Source organism: Uloborus diversus, unplaced genomic scaffold, assembly GCF_026930045.1.
Source record: "Uloborus diversus isolate 005 unplaced genomic scaffold, Udiv.v.3.1 scaffold_656, whole genome shotgun sequence".
NCBI lineage: Eukaryota > Metazoa > Arthropoda > Arachnida > Araneae > Uloboridae > Uloborus > Uloborus diversus.
In genome coordinates this window covers 24,205-43,893 of record NW_026558853.1, presented here as the reverse complement: position 1 = coordinate 43,893, position 19,689 = coordinate 24,205, and positions in this window count along the sequence as shown.

Here is a 19,689-nt window from a genome sequence, read left to right as displayed (position 1 = left end):
GAACAAATAAGCCATCAGAAAGTGTACATAACGTTTGAGATATTAAATTTGTAAAAAGTGAACATAGGCTTTGAACAACAGAGCAATAAAAAAAATACCATGAACATATAAATCCCAAAAACAAATGTACAGAAGACTAGGATAAATAAATTCGTAAGACATGTGCAAAAGACATGGACAAAAATATCCTCAAAATACCATAGACGAACAAAAATATCTTATCTAAAAAAACTCGAATTTACTTTTATTTATTGCAAACCCAAAACAAATAAATTCTGAGAAAATAATAAGACCGAATATTGCTTTCTTTTAAGCGGCCTCCTGAGTTTTATGGAGCTACTACTTTCTCTTATTAAATTGTGAACATAAATAGAGAATAAAAGTAAACAAACTACGAGCAGAAATGACAACGAGCTCAAAAAGGATTTCTAACTCTTGTTAAAAAGTAAACAAGGATTTGAAGGGGCGTAGTTTTAGGGTACTTTTTCAGAGTTTCATTTTCGGGGTTTTTTTGTAGTCTCATACTCAGAGAAACCTTTTAGCATTGGAATTGGTAGTGCGCCATCCAACTTGGAGGGAAGGGAGGATGGACAAGGACATCCCTGAAATAAATGAGGACAAACGAAACTCAATGAATAATATAACTGCATAAATTATCCGCTCCCCCTTTTTTGTCGTAAAATCTATCATTATAGGAATAATATGAGCTAACACATTGCTCCTCGACTAAATATTTCGTTTTCACTTTTGTTAGTTCAACTACTACCATCTATCTATCTATCTATCTATCTATCTATCTCTATCTATCTATCTATCTATCTATCTACCTACCTACCTACCTACCTATCTACCTATCTATCTATCTATCTATCTATCTATCTACAATGATCGAGTAACGCGCGTGTTTCAACAATGAAACTCACTCCACGGTATGATAATTTGATAATACGTTCGGGTAATGTTTAACATGCAGGGAAAGGCTTCATTGTGATAAGGCTGAACTCGATCCGGTCACTTAACTGTTTTACTGGTAAGACTGTGTCATTTCAGGGGAATGAAGAAACGAAAAAATGGTCAACAATGAATGCTACCCACTGGAGTTTAGGATTAATCCACTGGAGTTTAGGTTACAATTTCAACTATCAAAATCTCATCAAACAGGCAATGACTTCGTTCAAATGTAGAAGCAACTTTCCCCCGCCATACCTTGACCTGCGATTTTCTAGTAACTAAAATAAGAGGTGAAATTACAACTAAAATTAGGACAAACCTAACCCGGCAGCATTGTGAACGTTGCGCAGATCCTAATCACAAGCATTACGACTCTGCCAGATTAGGCTTGCTTTGCCTCAACTATAATAAAGTAGTATTTATTTCTGTTTTTGAATATTCTTCGTGTATTTTCTCAAAAAACTTGAAGATTGTTTTAACTATAGATCAAGAAAAATATTAAAAGGCGTTTTATTAAACGTTTTATTTAAGTGAGTCTTCTTTTTTAATAAAATAAACATAGAAATGAAGAAGAATGGCATAGCCTGAGAAATTTTTTTCACGCTGTTGTTTTTCTTTAACAATAAATACGAATTAAAAATCGCAGGAATGGCTACAATCTTAAAATTCTTCTTCTATTAAAGCAAAATTTAGGATTTTAATTCCATTGTTCCTTATAACAGAAAAATTATAGGTACTTTGTGGTAATAAAGAAGAAAGTTTTTTCATTTACTTCCTTAGTTTTGTTGAACAGCGAAATTAACAACAGATGTTTTTACTGTTTCAAAAGTTAGCAGTGGTTTGACGGTTTCTAAAATATTTTTATTCATAAATTCGTTAATTAATATAAATAAAAAGAGATTAGTTGTGCTATATTTTTAACTGGTAGTTTTATCAATATAAAAGAGATTTCAATAAACTTTCATCTCTTGTATTTCAAAAATTTCTAATCATTCATTCGTAAAGGTTTTCAAATTTCTAAAAGCTGAAAAAAATACTTAAAAAAAAAGAAATCGAAGTATTGGCCCTATACAAATACCGTGTGCGAAATTTCAACACATTACCGCCCATTTTCTTTTGAGTTATGAATACGCACATTACTCGTACAGAGGGCACAACAAAATTCATTAATGTGGACGTAAATGTGATCAATTTAGAATTATCGGTTGCCCATCTGTACGTACATATAAATGTCCGTACGGATGTGATAAAAAACTAATCAATATTGACTTGAAGGTACATAAAATAGAAATTCTTCCAAATAAATTCAACAAGAAAATTTTGAAACACTTTCGTTACTTTGTATAAGGCAGGGGTGCTCATCCCTCCCGAGGACGAAGGAACACCCCCGCCTTTCAATTTATACGGAGAACCCTCAAAATGAGATCAAAAAACCTCTAAAATTGCCCCCTAAAAATTTCAATGGCGTAAACTGCGTTATGACCTTCCTACACCTCCTTGTCTGGAGGGATCTCTGGCTAAGGGGAAACAAAGTGCTGATAGATTCAAAAAAGAATTTATGACCTTCAGTGCAGTTGCAGATACACTGAAGAAAAATTTAAAAATAATATGAATTGTTAAATATCCTTTTTAAAAGAACACCCAAACATGGAAATATTTTTCATTACTTTCTTTTAATCAAGCATTAAAAATATTTTTGATCATCGTTTTTGTGAAAAAATAATATAAATTTGTGTCATCTTAGTTAAAGAGAACATTTTTAAAAGACTGTTTTAAATGGAAAATGATATCAAAAGGAACTGAGGCTTCAACATTTTACATTCTGAAGGGAGGAAAAAAAATATGATTCCAAGAAATAAACCTATTAACTACGATTCACTGAATACATGAATGCTCTCCACTAGGTTTTCACAGAAAACGTCCAGGAAGATTAGCGAAACAAAAAAGTTGAGGTGCTGTATCAGACTTCCACATGCCGTGAGATTAAAAATGGCGCAGCATCCCTAATTAAAGCTAAGGAAGAAACAATGGCTACTTGGTCGTTTATCATCTTCGCTGAAATGCGGACGACAGAATTCAATTCATTTTCTTCCTTTATTTTGCTCAGATATTTTTGCTTCACATTTGCGAAAAGATTAATTCGCGAGTCAAATAAAGGAACATATGCAAAATATCTTTTCACGTAAAATGAAATTTGCTGAAACGAAACATGAAATGGTATGTAGTAGGGTTTTAAGTTAAAACTTTACGTATAGAGAATAGTTACACAGAAAATGAGTTCAATAACGATATGGTCTTGATCTTTTCTTTTCTTACTTTCTTTTTTTAACTTCTGACACACAAAGGAAGGGGGTTATAAGTTAGACGTGTTTGTGTGCAAGTTTATCTGTCTGCTGCACTCTATAGCGCCTAAACGGATGGACCAATTTTTAAAAAAAAAAATGATCGAAAGGAGAGTTGATCGAGAGTGTTCTTAGCTAGGTAGCGTCTTCGGATGGATTATATTGATTAGAAACATCTAAAAGGTTTTCCGCGATTTTTGCAGTGAAAATATATTTAACATTTTTAAATTTTAGCACCAAAATGAAGATTTTTTTCTGTGTCTGATAGAATTTGTTTGGAACTTCCATCTTGTATAGAATTTGAATTATAACACTTTTTAAGGCAGATTTTAAATACGGCTAAGCCTTTTTTTCAGCGATTAGTAACCGAATTCATTGTTGGCCGACAAGGAAATTAAAAGCAATGATTTAAAATTTTTATCTGTTGCCATCAGTTTCTATTTGTTAACAAATAAAATACTTGTAATTAATAAATAACAGTATAAGGCTTTTAAAAGGATTTTCAATTTTCCCTCTTGATTTTACATTTGCGACCCAGTCGGGGTTTTTTTTTTAATTTTTAATTTAGTTACTTGTTTTCACAGCGCTGGAGAAAATTATCAAAACACATTTGGGGGTATTTTTAAAATGCTCCACAACTGAAATCAAAATCAATCATCACCTGATCGCCATTTTCTCCAACTCCACCTGTGTTGTGATTTAACGTTAAGGCTTGACCACGGAGAGATGGTGGATGACCTTGAAGCGGAAACATCGCTTGTGGTCAAGCCATAATGCCATTTACTAGAAAAATTAACCCTGACTTTATCCAGTAAAATAATAAAAGCACAAATTGCAGATTTCTGCAAACATGTGTTTCGGCGTTATAAGTAACAACTTTTTCAATGCAAAATATAATCTGCAATTTGTGCTTTTTGAATTTTTTTTTCTTATTTTACTTTTTAACATAAATGTATTTATTTAACTTACCTTACAGTATCGTTTTTTTTTTTTAATAAATATTTTAGTATCGGTTTTAAATCTATTTTGATGTTTAGTTTTTTTTCTCCTAAAAGTGGCTCGCTATTGGTACCCAGAAAAAAATTCCCTAACTTCATCTTTAGACCTGACATTATACATTACTAAATAGCGTTCGCCCATAACTTGATAACTTCAACCATATTTAACTCTTTCAGTGATCAGATATAGACAGGATTTCCTTTGCTAAGCGGAAGCAGGTTTTAACATCACATGTTTATTTCAGATGGAGCTATCTCGTCTAAAAATATTGCCACCAACCCGACGCCATTTTGCCCAATGCGTTGGTTCGAAATACAAAACATAAACAAACGATTTTGACAGAAAATATCCCTTTCTGCTGGGAAGAAAACTTGAAAAATGACTTCTAATAAAGTATGGTTCGTTCCGTCTTCCAATGGGACTATCGTATGCATGGAAAAGTGCAGTTCTGGAGCCATTATCCGGCACTTTCCAATAATGATTCTCAGAGAGGGGTCCGGAAAGGGGTAAGTGACTTATGGAAGATGAAAATGAAGTTTAGAATATCTCTTCGACTAGGTCGCCCGGTGATGATCATTTGTCGCCGCTTTTATTGGATGGTCGAAGAAAAATTTCTTTTTGAGAGTTTAAAAAATGAGTGTGCTCATGGCTGAATGAGTTTTCTCTAGTTTCATAAATCTAATATTTCTCATTTCGCAGAGTCGATATGAAAGCCGAGTTTTAAGCTTCTTGTCCTTAGCGTAGAATGTATTAAATTTGAGTTGCCACAAAAAGTATACAAAGACAAAATATCGCGGATGAAATTGTTTTTGTTGGATATAAAAGGCATAAGCTTCATATAAATCGTGTGACTCTTACCTCGTTTTTACAATGGGGTAGTTTCCAAGATTTTAAAAGTATTTTTTCTGAAGGAGCATGCTTAAAAACAATGGATCTGAACATTTTTTAAGTAATTTGTTTAAGTTTAATATTTTCAAAAAAATACTTAAATCGGTATGCTTTTATTGTTTATATTTCTGCCGATGACATCACAAATGATGAAATGCCATTCAGTGTTGCCATTCACAGAACAAAATATTTAATTCGCATCTTTACGCGTAGAGCGCAATTTTAATTCGCTTCTTGATCATCATAACGTGGAAACGGGATAGAAAGATGCAGCAAAGTGCATCATTTGTGACGTCATCAAGACCACGCCTTGTTTGAAAAATCGGACATTTTAAAAAATTAATTAAAAAATAACTGTTGGAAAATAAAAGTATTTTCTGGCTATATTATTATTATTATTATTTTTGCTTATTCTATCAATTTTAGTAACAAGAAGTATTACTTTTGACTGAAGGAAACAACCCCATTGGTTACAGCATTTATCCATGCTGCAACTGTTTAATGGTTGACCGTGTTTTTTTAAAACCAATAAAATAAATACTAACTAAACAGTCTGAACACATTTTTATATTTATGCTTTGAATAAGTCAGTTCTCTGAAACATCAGTTTCTTCGCATTTTTTTCCAAGCATTAATTGAACGTACTGGTTTAATACGAGCACGAAAAAATCATTTTGCGTGCACTAAGTGCATCATTTCGTACAAATTCATAAATAAATAAATAAATAAAAACGAAGGAAGACTGGTCACCAATATGACAACTGTAAGTTATCGATTCCGCAGTCATTATCTTACTCTTTGACTAAAATTGCCGTTTCAAATAACAATGCAACTAGGGCAACTTCAACAAAAGACAACAATAGGGCTTAAGATGTTTTAATGCTACTTTGAAATAACAACGTACATCCAGACATGTTTGTTGTTCGGGATGCGAAGTCACTGTGACCTACCAAAAATTTCCTTATTCGGGAAACTTTTCAGGAGTCGGAAAAATTATCATCACTTGTTTTTTTTTTTTTTTTTTCGTTTAAATATAACATTTCGGGTTATTTTCTATGTGAGACATTTTCATGCGGTTCCTATCCATTAATTTAAAAAAATTTGCGAAAACAACTTTTTATAGTTACTCGTGAAATTTCAAACAATTTTTTTTATGCGGCCCGTATCTACACTTCGTGTATACACTTCTGATATTTAACGCATCATTTTATCATTTTTAACCTCAATTTTATCGAATGTCTTCATTTTGAGAGCGGAAAAAAAAAACTCAATTTTTCTCAGACACAAACATATTACCTTCAGCAATGCATATTTCCGTTAGTTGTCGAGTTTAAATACCAACCTAGCATTTTTTATCACAAAATTCAGTTAAGACATTATCTCCGGTCACGAATTCTTTATCATTCACAGCGCTGAATTTGTAGCATGCCATGTCTGTTCCGTCGAATTCATATCATGGTTTCACTTTGAATTTCTGAATAGACAATTCGAAACACGTAGCACCTTCGTTACGACATGCATAGGAGATGAAACTTACTTCCCTGAATCCTTGTCGAAGGATCGCCATATGAAATCGATTGGGTAGCGACACGACTTTTCTCTTCAAAAATCGAATGAAATTGAAGCCATATTTGTCATGCATCTCACGTTCAGTTTCCCATGCAGTTATTTTAATCAACTGCAGGCTTGGCTCAAATTGAATATATATATTTTTAAGTATAAATATCTGTTTTAGCGTCCAAAGATTCACTGCTTCAATGTTAAATAATAATAATAACAATAGTAATAATTTAGAATGTGTACCAGTGCTTGGATATGCAAACATAGTTCGGAATTAAACTAGAAATTCAATTTACTTTCAGAGTCAGCAAGTTGCGGAATTTAAAAATTATTTGAAAATATTAATATCTGTTTCAGTCATAAGATTCATTACTTTAATATTATTAAATATATACTTTAAAGTGCGTACCTGTGCTTGGATATGCAAATCCCAGTTTGGAATGTAATTAGAATCTCCCTTTAATCGTAAACACTTTACTCTTAACTATTATTTTTATTTTATTAAAATATCATTATTTTATATTAGTATTATTATTATTTAATAAGGGGGAGCGACACTATCGCCTAGTCGATATCGCCTAGGGCGGCAGAACTACTAGAGCCGGCCCTGATCAGATGTTCTCTGCTGTGGCATTCTAATCGATGCGTCTGAAAGAAGAGTATTTATTTATACAAAGAAGTCACCACCTATCGCCAGTATCGCCGTTTTCGGTAAACTTAGATTTAAACCTGAATGTATAATAGTCTGTTGGCATTAATATGCAACTTTAAGGAAAGTAAGTACTACAACTTGATCCGTGGTGCAGTTCATGGTGTTTATTATGGAAGGGTGCCCATTTCCAAGGGTGATGGCACACCTCTGTCGAATGCTACCTCCAGGATGAGACCAACCAAAATGAGATCAAAACTCACAAAAAATCCTTCCCACAAAGAAAATAGGCGGCGCAGTTGAGCATTGATATTCTTTAGGGGAAGGGTTTCCAAAAACCTTTCCGGGGAAAAAATACAACACTATTTTTTTCATGCGAAAACAACAAACGAAAAAAATTCTTACCCTTTTGTTTTCATCAAAAATTTGACTTTTGTGAATTTCATTCGTAACGCAACTTCCATGTATCATATGACTCTTCCAGTCACAGCGCCAGTAAAAGGAGCGATTTCCAGAAAACGGTAAAGTGAAAGCAATAAACAAACTTGATTCTTTAAACATACTAAAAATAAATATTTTCGAGTGTAACGTAGCGTGGACAAAAAAATCAAGTACGTATTACCTTCCATACCTCCGATTTCCTTGTCTTATGAAGATAATTTAGTTTCCGATTTTGGTCATTTAAATTTATCCAAATCTAATTGAACTTTCAATTTTTTCAAATTGAAAATCCAAATTATCATGAAATAAAATTATGATTATTTTTATTTTTTGATTTAAGTGCCTCATTTAGCAAGATCCTTGAAAACTGCTATTCATCTCGGAAGTAATTATTTAAAAGGAAACTTCCCATATAACTGCGTCACTCTCCACACTTTGTCAAATGTCTCGCTATTTTTTTTAACCTTTTCTTTTAAAAAAATTAAATGTCACATTTCTTGCTACCTCCTCACTCCCCCATCGTCACAAAATTCACGAACTTTTCCCCCTCTCAAAGCTTAAAATAATTTGTAGACATCCCCTTGAGAAAAATTCAAATCATATTTAAAAATATTACTTGAGAAAAATAATAAATTGCGCATCAAATGATGTACAAAAATTTGCATCAAAATCGATCTCGCAACAGTTCATCGACACAGCTGTCTCGTCAGGAAATTTTTCAGATTGATTATCTGATTAAGAAAAACGCTGATTTGAATCCACGAGAAATGAATTAATGAAATTGCTGAATAATTATTCAAATTGACTTAATAACAACAACTTTACAAGAAAAATGTACTTCCGCAGCCGATTCTTTTTCTTCAGTTAACGGGTCTGGAAAAATCCTGCGGGCACTTGTAGGAAGTGTATTTAAATACATTGCTCATCCACGTGTGTATTTACTTTGATCGTGTGACGTCATGAGTTTAACAAAGAAAAGAAAACATCGAAGCTCAGCAAAAAGCTCTCCGAAGTAAAATTCCTGACACAGCGTTATTTTCTTTCTATTCCTAGAACTCTCTCTCGAAGTCAAAGGCAGAAATGTAAACAAAAATTGACCCAGAAGAAAATCTTTTTCCCTAATGGAATGAAGTTGAGATGTTGCAAATGCAAAAATGTTTTTTTTTTTTTTTTTTTTTTTGTAGATAACAGCGCCATTAGCTTTGATTCTCGATTTCGATTAAAAGCAAGTCGAAAAATAAATTATTTGGATTAAATCAATTAGCTGCCGGTTATATTTTATCATTTTAGGACATTGCGAATCAAGGGAAGACTCAGTTCTGATTTTAGAGGGGGCTCAAAAATGCAATTTTCGGGCACTAACAGGCGAGTTTTTCGAAAATAAAATTTCAAAACGCAGCTTTAGGCTATATTCCCCCTTGGAATCCATGTTTGTGGCGAATGCATTGTATATACGTACGCAAGCACATACTGTCCAACCACGGATTGCATGGAATTTTCAAACGTCCAGCTAAGACGAATCTACGTGAATAAGGGAGAAAAGTAAAAATTTGTTGCGCGTATTCCGCTCATTTGAATGACTCTGCTTCTGCAAAAGCTGACATCGGTAAAAAATAATAGATTCGACTATTTCCGGCTGTAAAACGGATGTTTATCTTTCCATACAATCTGTGGTCAGACAGTACACAAGTAGTACTTAATCTTAATGACAAAACGTGCCCAAATCAAACATTAATATATTTGACAAATATAAATATATATATATATATATATAATGATTTATAAAATATAAATAAGTATATTGAATAAATTGCCTCGGCTTGATGCGCTCATAAGAAAGAGTGTTTTCGCACAAGACTAATTTGTGTTCTAACGAAAAAGCAGTTGCAAATCGCAGTTTTTCAAGCAATGTTGATTTTTAAAATAAATCCTATGAAAATCCGCCAATAGTTTAATTTTTATTTAAAAACACCACCAGATGCGCTGAAGCAAATTTGTACATAAAAAACATATGAATTCTTCTCTTTTGAGTGCTCATTTTTGTTTTTGTCTGTCACGAACTAAAAATCAAATAAATAAATAAATTTAAAAAAAGTTTTTCCGTGTATTTTATTTTTTCATATGTTTTTCAAATATGCAGATGACTGAAATTTGTTATGTGCCGTTTTACAGAGAAACAAAATGGCCAAATTCGGGAAAACCCAATCTCAGGCAGCCTATGCAACCTCGGGGCTATGTTGATGATGAAATATTAATGCCCAGAAAATTCCAGGAAAAAAAGAACAGTAAGAAATCATGCGGTCCATCTCAATTCCAGTCCGAACAGAAAAATCCTCTACGCGTTCATGTCTCAACAAGTTGGCAAAAGGATAAATTCTTTGTTGAAGATGTGCGGCGCCGATGTATAAATGATTATGAGAGCAGATACGATATCTCGAAATTGCGTCATTACTTGCTTTGTGTCTACAGTATTAATCATGAAAATTTGAGCAATTGTAATTAATGTAATCTTTTTTGCGTGGATATTTTCTGCGTTTTTATTGTTATTCTGGATAGGATAACTAAACGTACGGTAAGTGCAATGTATGTTACGTTAAATTTACTATCACAGTTTTCATGGGTGCCCACCTGGAGGGGGGGGGACATGGTGTAGACTGCGCCATTGAAATTTTTAGGAGGGTTGTTTTAAGGCATATTTTCCTCTTTTTTGGGGGGACGATCTTCGTGGTTTTGAGGGGGTGAACCTTTGCTCTTAGGGGGCACCCCTGCTTTTTTAGTTCAGAAAAGTAACGATTTGAGCAGGGGCGCCTCGATGAAAGGTAACTGTAAACTTTCAAAAATGTCCTTATTCGGCAAATTTTGTCTGACGATTCGGAAAAATTTAGAGTTCTTTTTGATAAAATTATTAGCATTCGGCGAAATTTGGAGTTCCAATCTGAAAAATTATTATCATTCAAAAAATTTGAAGTTCCATTCGGTAAATTGAGAATTTACACCCTCCCAACAATTTTAGTTCGGGGCGTATCTGGATTTAAGCCTTGAATATAAAAACTAGAAAATGTTTAACTCGCATTTTCTTTCAATGCACTTTTTTTTTTTTTGGTTAAAGGTAAAATTTGAAATGCGCCGATTAATCTGCAGTATTTCTGCAACAAAAGGTAACGTTCCATTACAAATTAATAATTAAACTAGTATTTTAAAAATTATTTGTATCGAATAAATGTATATTTTTAAAAAAGTAGGACGGTGTGAGATGCTTAATTATGTGTGTTACTGCCAATATCCCCTCCAAACCGTTTGAGGGAACACTCTGAGTTAAACTTTTTCATTCATTTGTTGGTTTTTCAGTTACTGTACTCGCTGCTTCTGTGCGTACATTTACAACATACATTAAATAAATAAATAAATAAATAAAAAATTAATTTGAATTTGACATCTGGATTTCAAACTATGTTTTTCGAAATCACGAGTAAGTGTGTATGTTGGCGTGTGTGTTTGTGTCTGTGTGTGTAGGCATGAATGTGAGTATGTGTGTGTATGTTTGTGTGTGTATGTAGGTGTATATGTATGCATGTGTGTAGGTGTATATGTATGCGTGTGTGTAGGTGTATATGTATGCGTGTGTGTAGGTGTATATGTATGCGTGTGTGTAGGTGTATATGTATGCGTGTGTGTATAAGGGTTGGCAAAAACCCGGTTTTTAAAAAAAAAAAAAAAAAGCCCATGGACCCGGGGTTTTTTGGGTTTTTTTAAATAAAACCCAAAAAAACCCAACTAAAGCTGGGTTTTTTAAAAGAAATGTGGGTTTTTTGTCTTTTTTTAGGGAAAATGTGGGGTACTTGTAGCATATTGTAGCTTAAGTATATGGACAAAGCAGAAAAATTGTCTTGGGGGTAAAAAAAAAAGCTGGAAAACTAGTTAATTCAGCGTTTTCTCAAGATAAGTATGAAAGACGACGAAACCCAAGAATGGTGAAGTTTCAGATTTTTTTAGTTTCCATGATTACCAACAGTTAAGGCAAAGTTACTTCTTGATTGATAAAATCTGTTGTTCGTTTTTAATTACTACATTTTTTTTTTTTTTTTTTGCATTTTACTTTATTGTATTTCACTTTGTTATGCAAAACTACTGTAGAACCTCAAGTAGTTTTTATTCCTATTTACTGAATTCCAGCTTAATCAAGACATTTCTTTGAAATTTATGTTGCGCCTGTTTTTCTATTTCTGTGTACAGAGTAAGAATTATTAAACTTTTTCGTAAGATAATGAAAATACTGTACATCCTATTGTTTTCTGTCCGACCATTTGTAAAACCTGTTAATTTCTAAAAAAATATAACTTGTTAGTTCGAGATTTGTGACGTGTTGGGTTGCAGAAAAAAATTCACATGAAAGTCTTTTATCTGGAGTAGTTTCCTCTGTACAATCTACAAATATTGAGAAAATCAGACGTGACATGACTTAGTCAAGATAATTTGAGTCATTTATTGACCAGTGAAAGATAAAAGTTAAATATATATTTTTTTAATCTTTGAAGTATTTTTTTAATGCCGTTAAGAGTTAAGAAATACTATTAAAGTTCAAAATTCAATTTTTATGTCCATTGTCTATGGTGAAGAACAAATAAAATAGAAGTTTAAATTGTAAAAGTATTTAAATTAATTAATTTTTTTAAAAACTTCTCAGAAATTTTTTAAAAACCCAAAAGTGGGCTAAATAATGGGGTTTTTAAATGGTTTTTTTCAAAAAAACCCATTGGGTCCAACCCAAATGGGTCCGATCCGGCCAACCCTGGTGTGTATAGGATATGGGCGCAATCTGGAGACGGTTTTCGCTGGAGGAGCAGCATCGGGAGGCCGGTCGACGGTGGTGCTGCAGTGGGAGGCGGGGGGTTGAAAAAGGAACCGGAATTCAAGGACGGTCAAATAAAAACAATTAGCAATCGTGATTGCTAAAAAAAAAAAAACCTCTAATTTGAATTCCGAAACTTTGAATTCAAATTATGTTTTTCGCAATCACGAGTTGCGACAAGACCCTACTGGTTAGAGTTACTGTTTCTAGAAATGGCTCCCCCGCTCAATCATGTCCCTCCTCCTGGGTGCTTACGTGTATATAGTTGTGTGCGTGTGTGTGTAGGCTTACGTGTGTGCACGTAGGCGTGTGTATGTGTGTAAAGGCGTGCACGCGTAGGCAAGTGTGTATGAGCATGCGTGTGTAGGACATGGACGACACCGCCCAGCAAAAGTGGATTCCGGGGGACAGTGCTCACGACCAGCCGCGCCGCCGCCGCACAGTGTGGCATAGTGGGCAAAAATCCACCGAACTCGCGGGTTTTGAGCTAGGATCTTCTATTATGGCTCAAAATGCGGCAAAATTCTTCGACTATTTCGTAGTGGTGCTACAATTTTGAATTTCTTAACCCCCTAAGCGCCGCAGAGCTCAGAATGGACCCAAGTCGCTATTTTGAAAACTAAAAAGTATGACCATATTTTTCCCCTGATATGTGACTCAATGCTTAGCATAAATCGAGGAATTGGATGATAAAACACAACTTTTGATCGCTGCTGGGTGTTTAGAAATACTTTTTTCCATCGTATAAGTCATTAAAAACATGATTTTTCAGGTTTTTCTGTTGAAAAAATGGATTTTAACGGTCTTCACACATCTCCCACTCAAGAACAAATATATATTTTAATTCTAAACTACAAGTTTTCAATCATTTTCCAAAGTTCAAAAGGTAAAAACTTCCCTAAAACACTGAAAAATTGCTCTAAGTCCGAATTTCAGCTCGAGATCCTACCATTGCCCACGGGAGTACATCTGTGCAATAGCGCAAGCAGCTTATTTTTTATGTATACATTTATGTGTATACATTTCGAGAATAAATCGTCTGCGTTCGAATAAAGACCTTTACATTTAGAATTTCCGAATGCTTTTGATGTTTTTAAGAAAATTTAATGTATTAAAGTAACAGTTGAGCAAATGTGTAGACACAAAATTAGTATGTTTGTCTGTTTCCTCGGAATAATCGTAATACTCGAATTGCACCAGGTATGTTCACTCTTTTTGTCCTCTGTTACAAATGTTTAAAAAAAGAATTATGTAAATTACATTTTTTTAAAAATTTGTTTCTGCGTGTAAGACCAACAAAACAACATAAATTTTAATATAGATTCTATTAAACTTTATAATAAAGTTAAAATAACATGTCTTTACTGTTTTTCATACTTCTAAATTGAAAGCTAATGGACATATATTTGTAAATATTTGTTTTTTAAATTGAATAGAGTGAAGTAAAATCATATAATTTCATTAATCCTTTCAGCCTTACCTCAAATTCAGCTGTATTATAACCTATAGATGATGTTGTTAGGAACAAAACTGGGGCTAAAAGGGTTCATCTGAGCATTAGTTGTTTAGTTTAAAACACATTGAAATTTTAACATGTGTTTTTATATTTTAAGTTCCAACAAAAACACTTACGTAAAAGAGTGAAAATACCTGTTACAATTCAAATATTACGATTATTCCGAGGAAACAGACAACATACTAATTTTGCGTCTACACATTTGTTCAACTGTTTCTTTAATACATTAAATTTTCTTAAAAACATCAAAAGCATTCGGAAATTCTAAATGTAAAGGTCTTTGTTCGAACGCAGACGATTTATTCTCGAAATGTATACCTATAAATGTATACATATAAAATAAGCTACTTGCGCTATTGCACAGATGTACTTCGTGGACAATGGTAGGATCTCGAGCTGAAATTCGGACTTTGAGAGCAATTTTTCGGTGTTTTAGGGAGGTTTTTACCTTTTGAATTTTGGAAAATGATTGAAAACTTGTAGATTAGAATTAAAATATATATTTGTTCTTTAGCGGGAGCCATTAAAACATATTTTTTCAACGGAAAAACCTGAAAAATCATGTTTTTAATGACTTATACGGTGGAAAAAAGTATTTCTAAACACACAGCAGCGATCAAAAGTTGTGTTTTATCATCCAATTCCTCGATTTATACTAAGCATTGAGCCACATATCAGGGAAAAAATATGGTCATACTTTTTAGTTTTCAAAATCGCGACTTGGGTCCATTCTGAGCTCCGCGGCGCTTAGGGGGTTAAGAAATTCAAAATTGTAGCACCACTACAAAATAGTGGAATAATTTTGCCGCATTTTGAGCCATAATAGAAGATCCTAGCTCAAAACCCGCGAGTTCGGTGGATTTTTGCCCACTATGCCACACTGTGCGCCGGTGGAGCTGCAGGCCTGGTCCAAGCTGAAAAAGGAACCGGAACATCAAGGACTGTCAAGTGAGAACAATAAGCAATCGTGATTGCTCAAAAAAATAATTTGAATTCTGAAATTTTGAATTTAAATTATGTTTTTCGCAATCACGACAGGACCCTACTCATTGGACTTATTGCTACCAGAAACGACTCCTGTCCCCCCAAGCCTGCCCTTCCTTCTGGGGGTTACGTGTGTATATTTGGGTATGTTTGTGCAGGCGCACGTGCGTGCATGTGTAGGCTTGTGTGTGTGCGTAGACCTGTGTCTGTGCACTTAGGCGTGTGTGTGTGTGTGTAACGGTTTGTGTATGGGAGTGTGTATGTGCTTAACAATGCGTGTGTGTGAGCGTGTGTGTATGTAGGACATGGACGCCACCGACCAGGAAAAGCGGCTACCGGGGGACAGTCGCGCCTGTAGAGGCCGGTGGTGCTACAGAGGCTCCCAGTCCAAGCTGAAAAAGGAACCGGAACGCCAAGAACCGTCAAATGAGAACAATAAGCAATCGTGATTGCTCAAAAAAAAAAGAAAATTAATTTGAATTCTGAAATTTTGAATTCAAATTATGTTTTTCGCGATCACGAACTGAGACAGGACCCTACTCATTGGAGTTATTGTTTCTAGAAACGGCTCCTGTTCCCCCGAAGTCTGCCTCTCCTCCTGGGCGTTTACTTGTGCATAGTTGTGTGTGTGCGTAGACCTGTGTGTATGCACGTAGGCGTGTGTGAGTGTATGTGTGTGAACGTGCGTGTGTGTAGGACATGGACGCCTCCGACCAGGAGAAGCGGATAACTCAGGACCATAGCAGCCGCGCCGCCAGCAGAGGACGGTGGGCGGTGGTGCTGCAAAGGCTTCTGATACAAGTTGAAAAAGGCACGGACACCAAAAACGGTCAAATGAGAACAATAAGCAATCGTGATTGCTTAAAAAAAAACTTTGAAAATCACAACCTTTTTATGCAATAAAAAATTTCCGTTGTGATAAAAAAAGTTTTAATTTTTTTTTTAATTTTATGAAGACTTGAAGCATCCAACCAGGAGCTGAGATTTATGTCACGTGTTACATTCTGACCAGTCACTGAGCAATATTCTACTTTTAATTAAAAAAAAGAATCGTAAAGCGCGTTTGCGTAACCGAATCAAAAGCACAAATTTATCTTTTCGTTATTTAAAATTCATCGTTATATAACATCTTCACCATGCGTGCATATAGCAGAAGGGCAAAAACTGGGGCTCCGACATTGATGTAATTACTTTCCCCTGAAACTGGAGTTAATCTCTCCACTAATGATCAAACCATCGATGTTCCTGAAAATTTCAGAAACCACTCCATTTTAATTACGAAGCACTTCTGCCGAGAAAATGGTGGCCGGCTGTCTAACTAGCAGATTGTCATTTCATTTCTCTGAAAGCTCCAAGTGTTCTTGAGGTTTCTTTTTTTGGCGGAGAGATTTTGGATGAAGTCGATAAATAAAAGAAAGTATTCTTGTTTGTTTTGGTGTTCCTTTGTAATGAATGAAAGCAAAACGTGAAGCATGTACTGGATTGATAAGACATTGTGCCAGAGTTCCAGTAAAATAGAGAGATTCATTTTTGTTCAGCAAAAAACAGCTTGGCTACTAAATAAAAATGGGGGAACAGAATATGATATGTATTGCAGCAATTACCAAATGGTCGACAAATTACCAAATGGCCACTTCTGTTATAAGCTGAATAGCAACCTATACTAATAATATAAAGCTGCAGAGTTTGTTTGTTGGAACGCTCTAATCTAAGAAACTACTGGTTCGGATTGGAAAGGGGGAATTATTTTTGTGTTGAATAGTTCATTTATTGAGGAAGGCTAAAGGCTATATCACATCACGCTATGACTAATAAGAGTGGAGCAGCAATAAATTGAAATTAAATCAATAATAATCATGATGCATTTTTTGTCGCATAAATAGCAAACATTTGATGCCCGAATAGCTCAGTCGGTAAAGCGCTCGGCCAGCAACAATAAGTTCTCAAGTTCGAACCCGACTGTGGGCGGGAAGATTTACAGCATTTACTATCCGGCTCATTTAAAAATTCATTAATTTTAAAACAAATGTTTTCAATTTTTTTTTTACTCTTTTTTTATTTCGATTTTCTCATTTAACGGAAAACATTGATGTGGATAAGGATGTGATAAATTTCTAAGGGGGGAATAATTTTTTACTATATATATATGTATATCATAGCGTGATGTATTTAAAATAGTTCTTTAGTACATTGTTGTCTTATTAACGCGGGTGAAACCGCGGGGCACAGCTAAAAGTAATTAAAGGAAAAAATGTTTCTCAGTATTATTACTAATCCAGGCAACGCTGGGTATATTCAGTAAGTTACAACCCTATAGTCAGGGCTAAGGCAGAAATACATGAAATACACCGCCATGCTCAGTCAATTCCAGCCGAGGACCGCAGTTTCGTGCTTAGTAGCATTCATCAACCCGGTTTAGTTTTAAAGACTAATTTCGAGTTCAATTAAATTAGTGTTTAATTCAGGATCAGTGGGTTGCCAGTTACGTTAGGTAGTAGTTATAGGAGGCCCCGACTTCAAAAGGTTATTAAAAATTAAGAGATCGTATGTAATTAGTTAGCTATTTAAAATAATTCATCGTATGTTAATTAAAATCAGTATTTATTTTATAATTGTTTGATTCGTTTAATTGATTTTTGTACTGGAATTGTAAAATAAATTTCATTTCTAGATGTGGGTAGGAAATAGTATGTAAGTGTAATCGGATATTTTTTGCTTTTTAGTTCCTTTGTGTTTTTTGAAGGCGATTTTTTTTTATTTAAAAGTAATTTATTATTGCAGAGATGCACATAATTTTTAATCAATTCCGCTCTTCGAGCACATGCGAGGGACCATCGGATTTGTCACTTTAGAAAGAAAAGAGCATCAAATTCAGATTCACAGAAATAAAGTAAAATTCATTTTTAAAGTGCGTCGCTATTGCCTCCGATGTGAACGACTTGCTGAAGTACAAACACTTCTTAGGACTTTTCAAATAATCCACTACGCAGCTTTCAAAGACATCTCCAAAGTGTCCAACGCCGAAAAACTCTGATATAATTTTTATTGAAAAATAAGTCTTAATTAGTTCCTTGAAGTCATCCGTCCAACAGCAACATTTCCTTTATTTAAAAGTATAAGAAAAAGATCAGTTTTTTTTTTCCTTTTCATACCTGGTATAAAAGTCACATCCACTCACTGAACCTTGCTTAGAAGTAACAAGAAGGGACGAAAATCAATGAGCAATGGCGGTCTAATTATTTTCTCTCCCGCAACAAGAGTTAATCTCCCCTCTAATGATCACAACAACATGTGTTTGACATTTTTAGACGCCACTTTGTTTTAATTACAAAATCGGAAAGCCAGCTGTCTTCTTTAGCAGATTGTCATTCGAATTATCTAAAAGCCTCGCATGTCTTACGCTTGAGAAATTACGCTTAAGGTAAATTGGGAAATATGAGAATAAGGAAAGAGTATAAACAAAATGAACCTGGTTTATCTTAGAATGGTTGGTTTTTGACTTTTAATAAGAACGAAGCTGTTATATTAAAATGGTAGGTTAATCTTGTAGTAACAGATGGGGAGAATAATGGTAATTGCGCGATATGGTGATAACTGTATTTAATTGAAATGAGTATTTTTTTGCACAAGACATTTATAAAATTGCTCCCTTTTTTGTGTGTTTAGTTACCGCTAAGTAAGTAATTATGTTAAACAAGTGAACGGTATGTGTTAAAATGGGAATTAACAATTTTTACTACTTTATGAATTTCTACACAGAACTTCTGATTATCCGTTGGTGAACTATTCATGCAGTTTGAAAATTAACTGATTACATATATTTTTTTCTCGTTTCTCTCCCCTCCACCATTTTTGAGCCTTTTCCCAGGGCCGCAGGGAGTCAAGACGAGCAACTTGTCAGATCGGTCTCTAAGCCCCCTTCCCCCCATAAAACTGAAAAAACTTATACTGCTCCGATTCCAAGCCCTTAGTGTCCAACCAGGCTGACAGGGTGGCCCTGGTTTTTCCGTGCCTTCGTGATAGAACCCTGATGATTACTCGTACGTGTTCATATTAATCCCTTTCCAACATGTTGATCACAAAGCTGCCCAGGGTCTCTAGAGTTTAATTCTAAATGCGAAATGTCTGCCCAATGTTCGGGGAGATTTGTATGACTCTCATGGTCAGTCTCTTCATAGGAGAGAGTAGGGTGGAATATGACGGTGGATGGAATGAGTCAGCGCTGCATTTATACCGAAATAATTAGTGGAAAATTATTTCTAACTTCTCCAGTAGATGACACAACTCCAGACTAATAATACTTTCACTGGACTTACTCAAAATGTTTTTTCGCATTTTAATTCTGCATAAATGCTGAACTGTCTCATTCTTCCCGACTTTCTCTACATGCGCAACAGCATCTAGCACCGCATCTAGTGCAATGCTACAATTCTGATTCAAATTTCTATTTCCAAGCTGGTAGACAATGCGTTCTTTTTTTCTAATTCGACTATTTTCTGCGTGGAAAGCT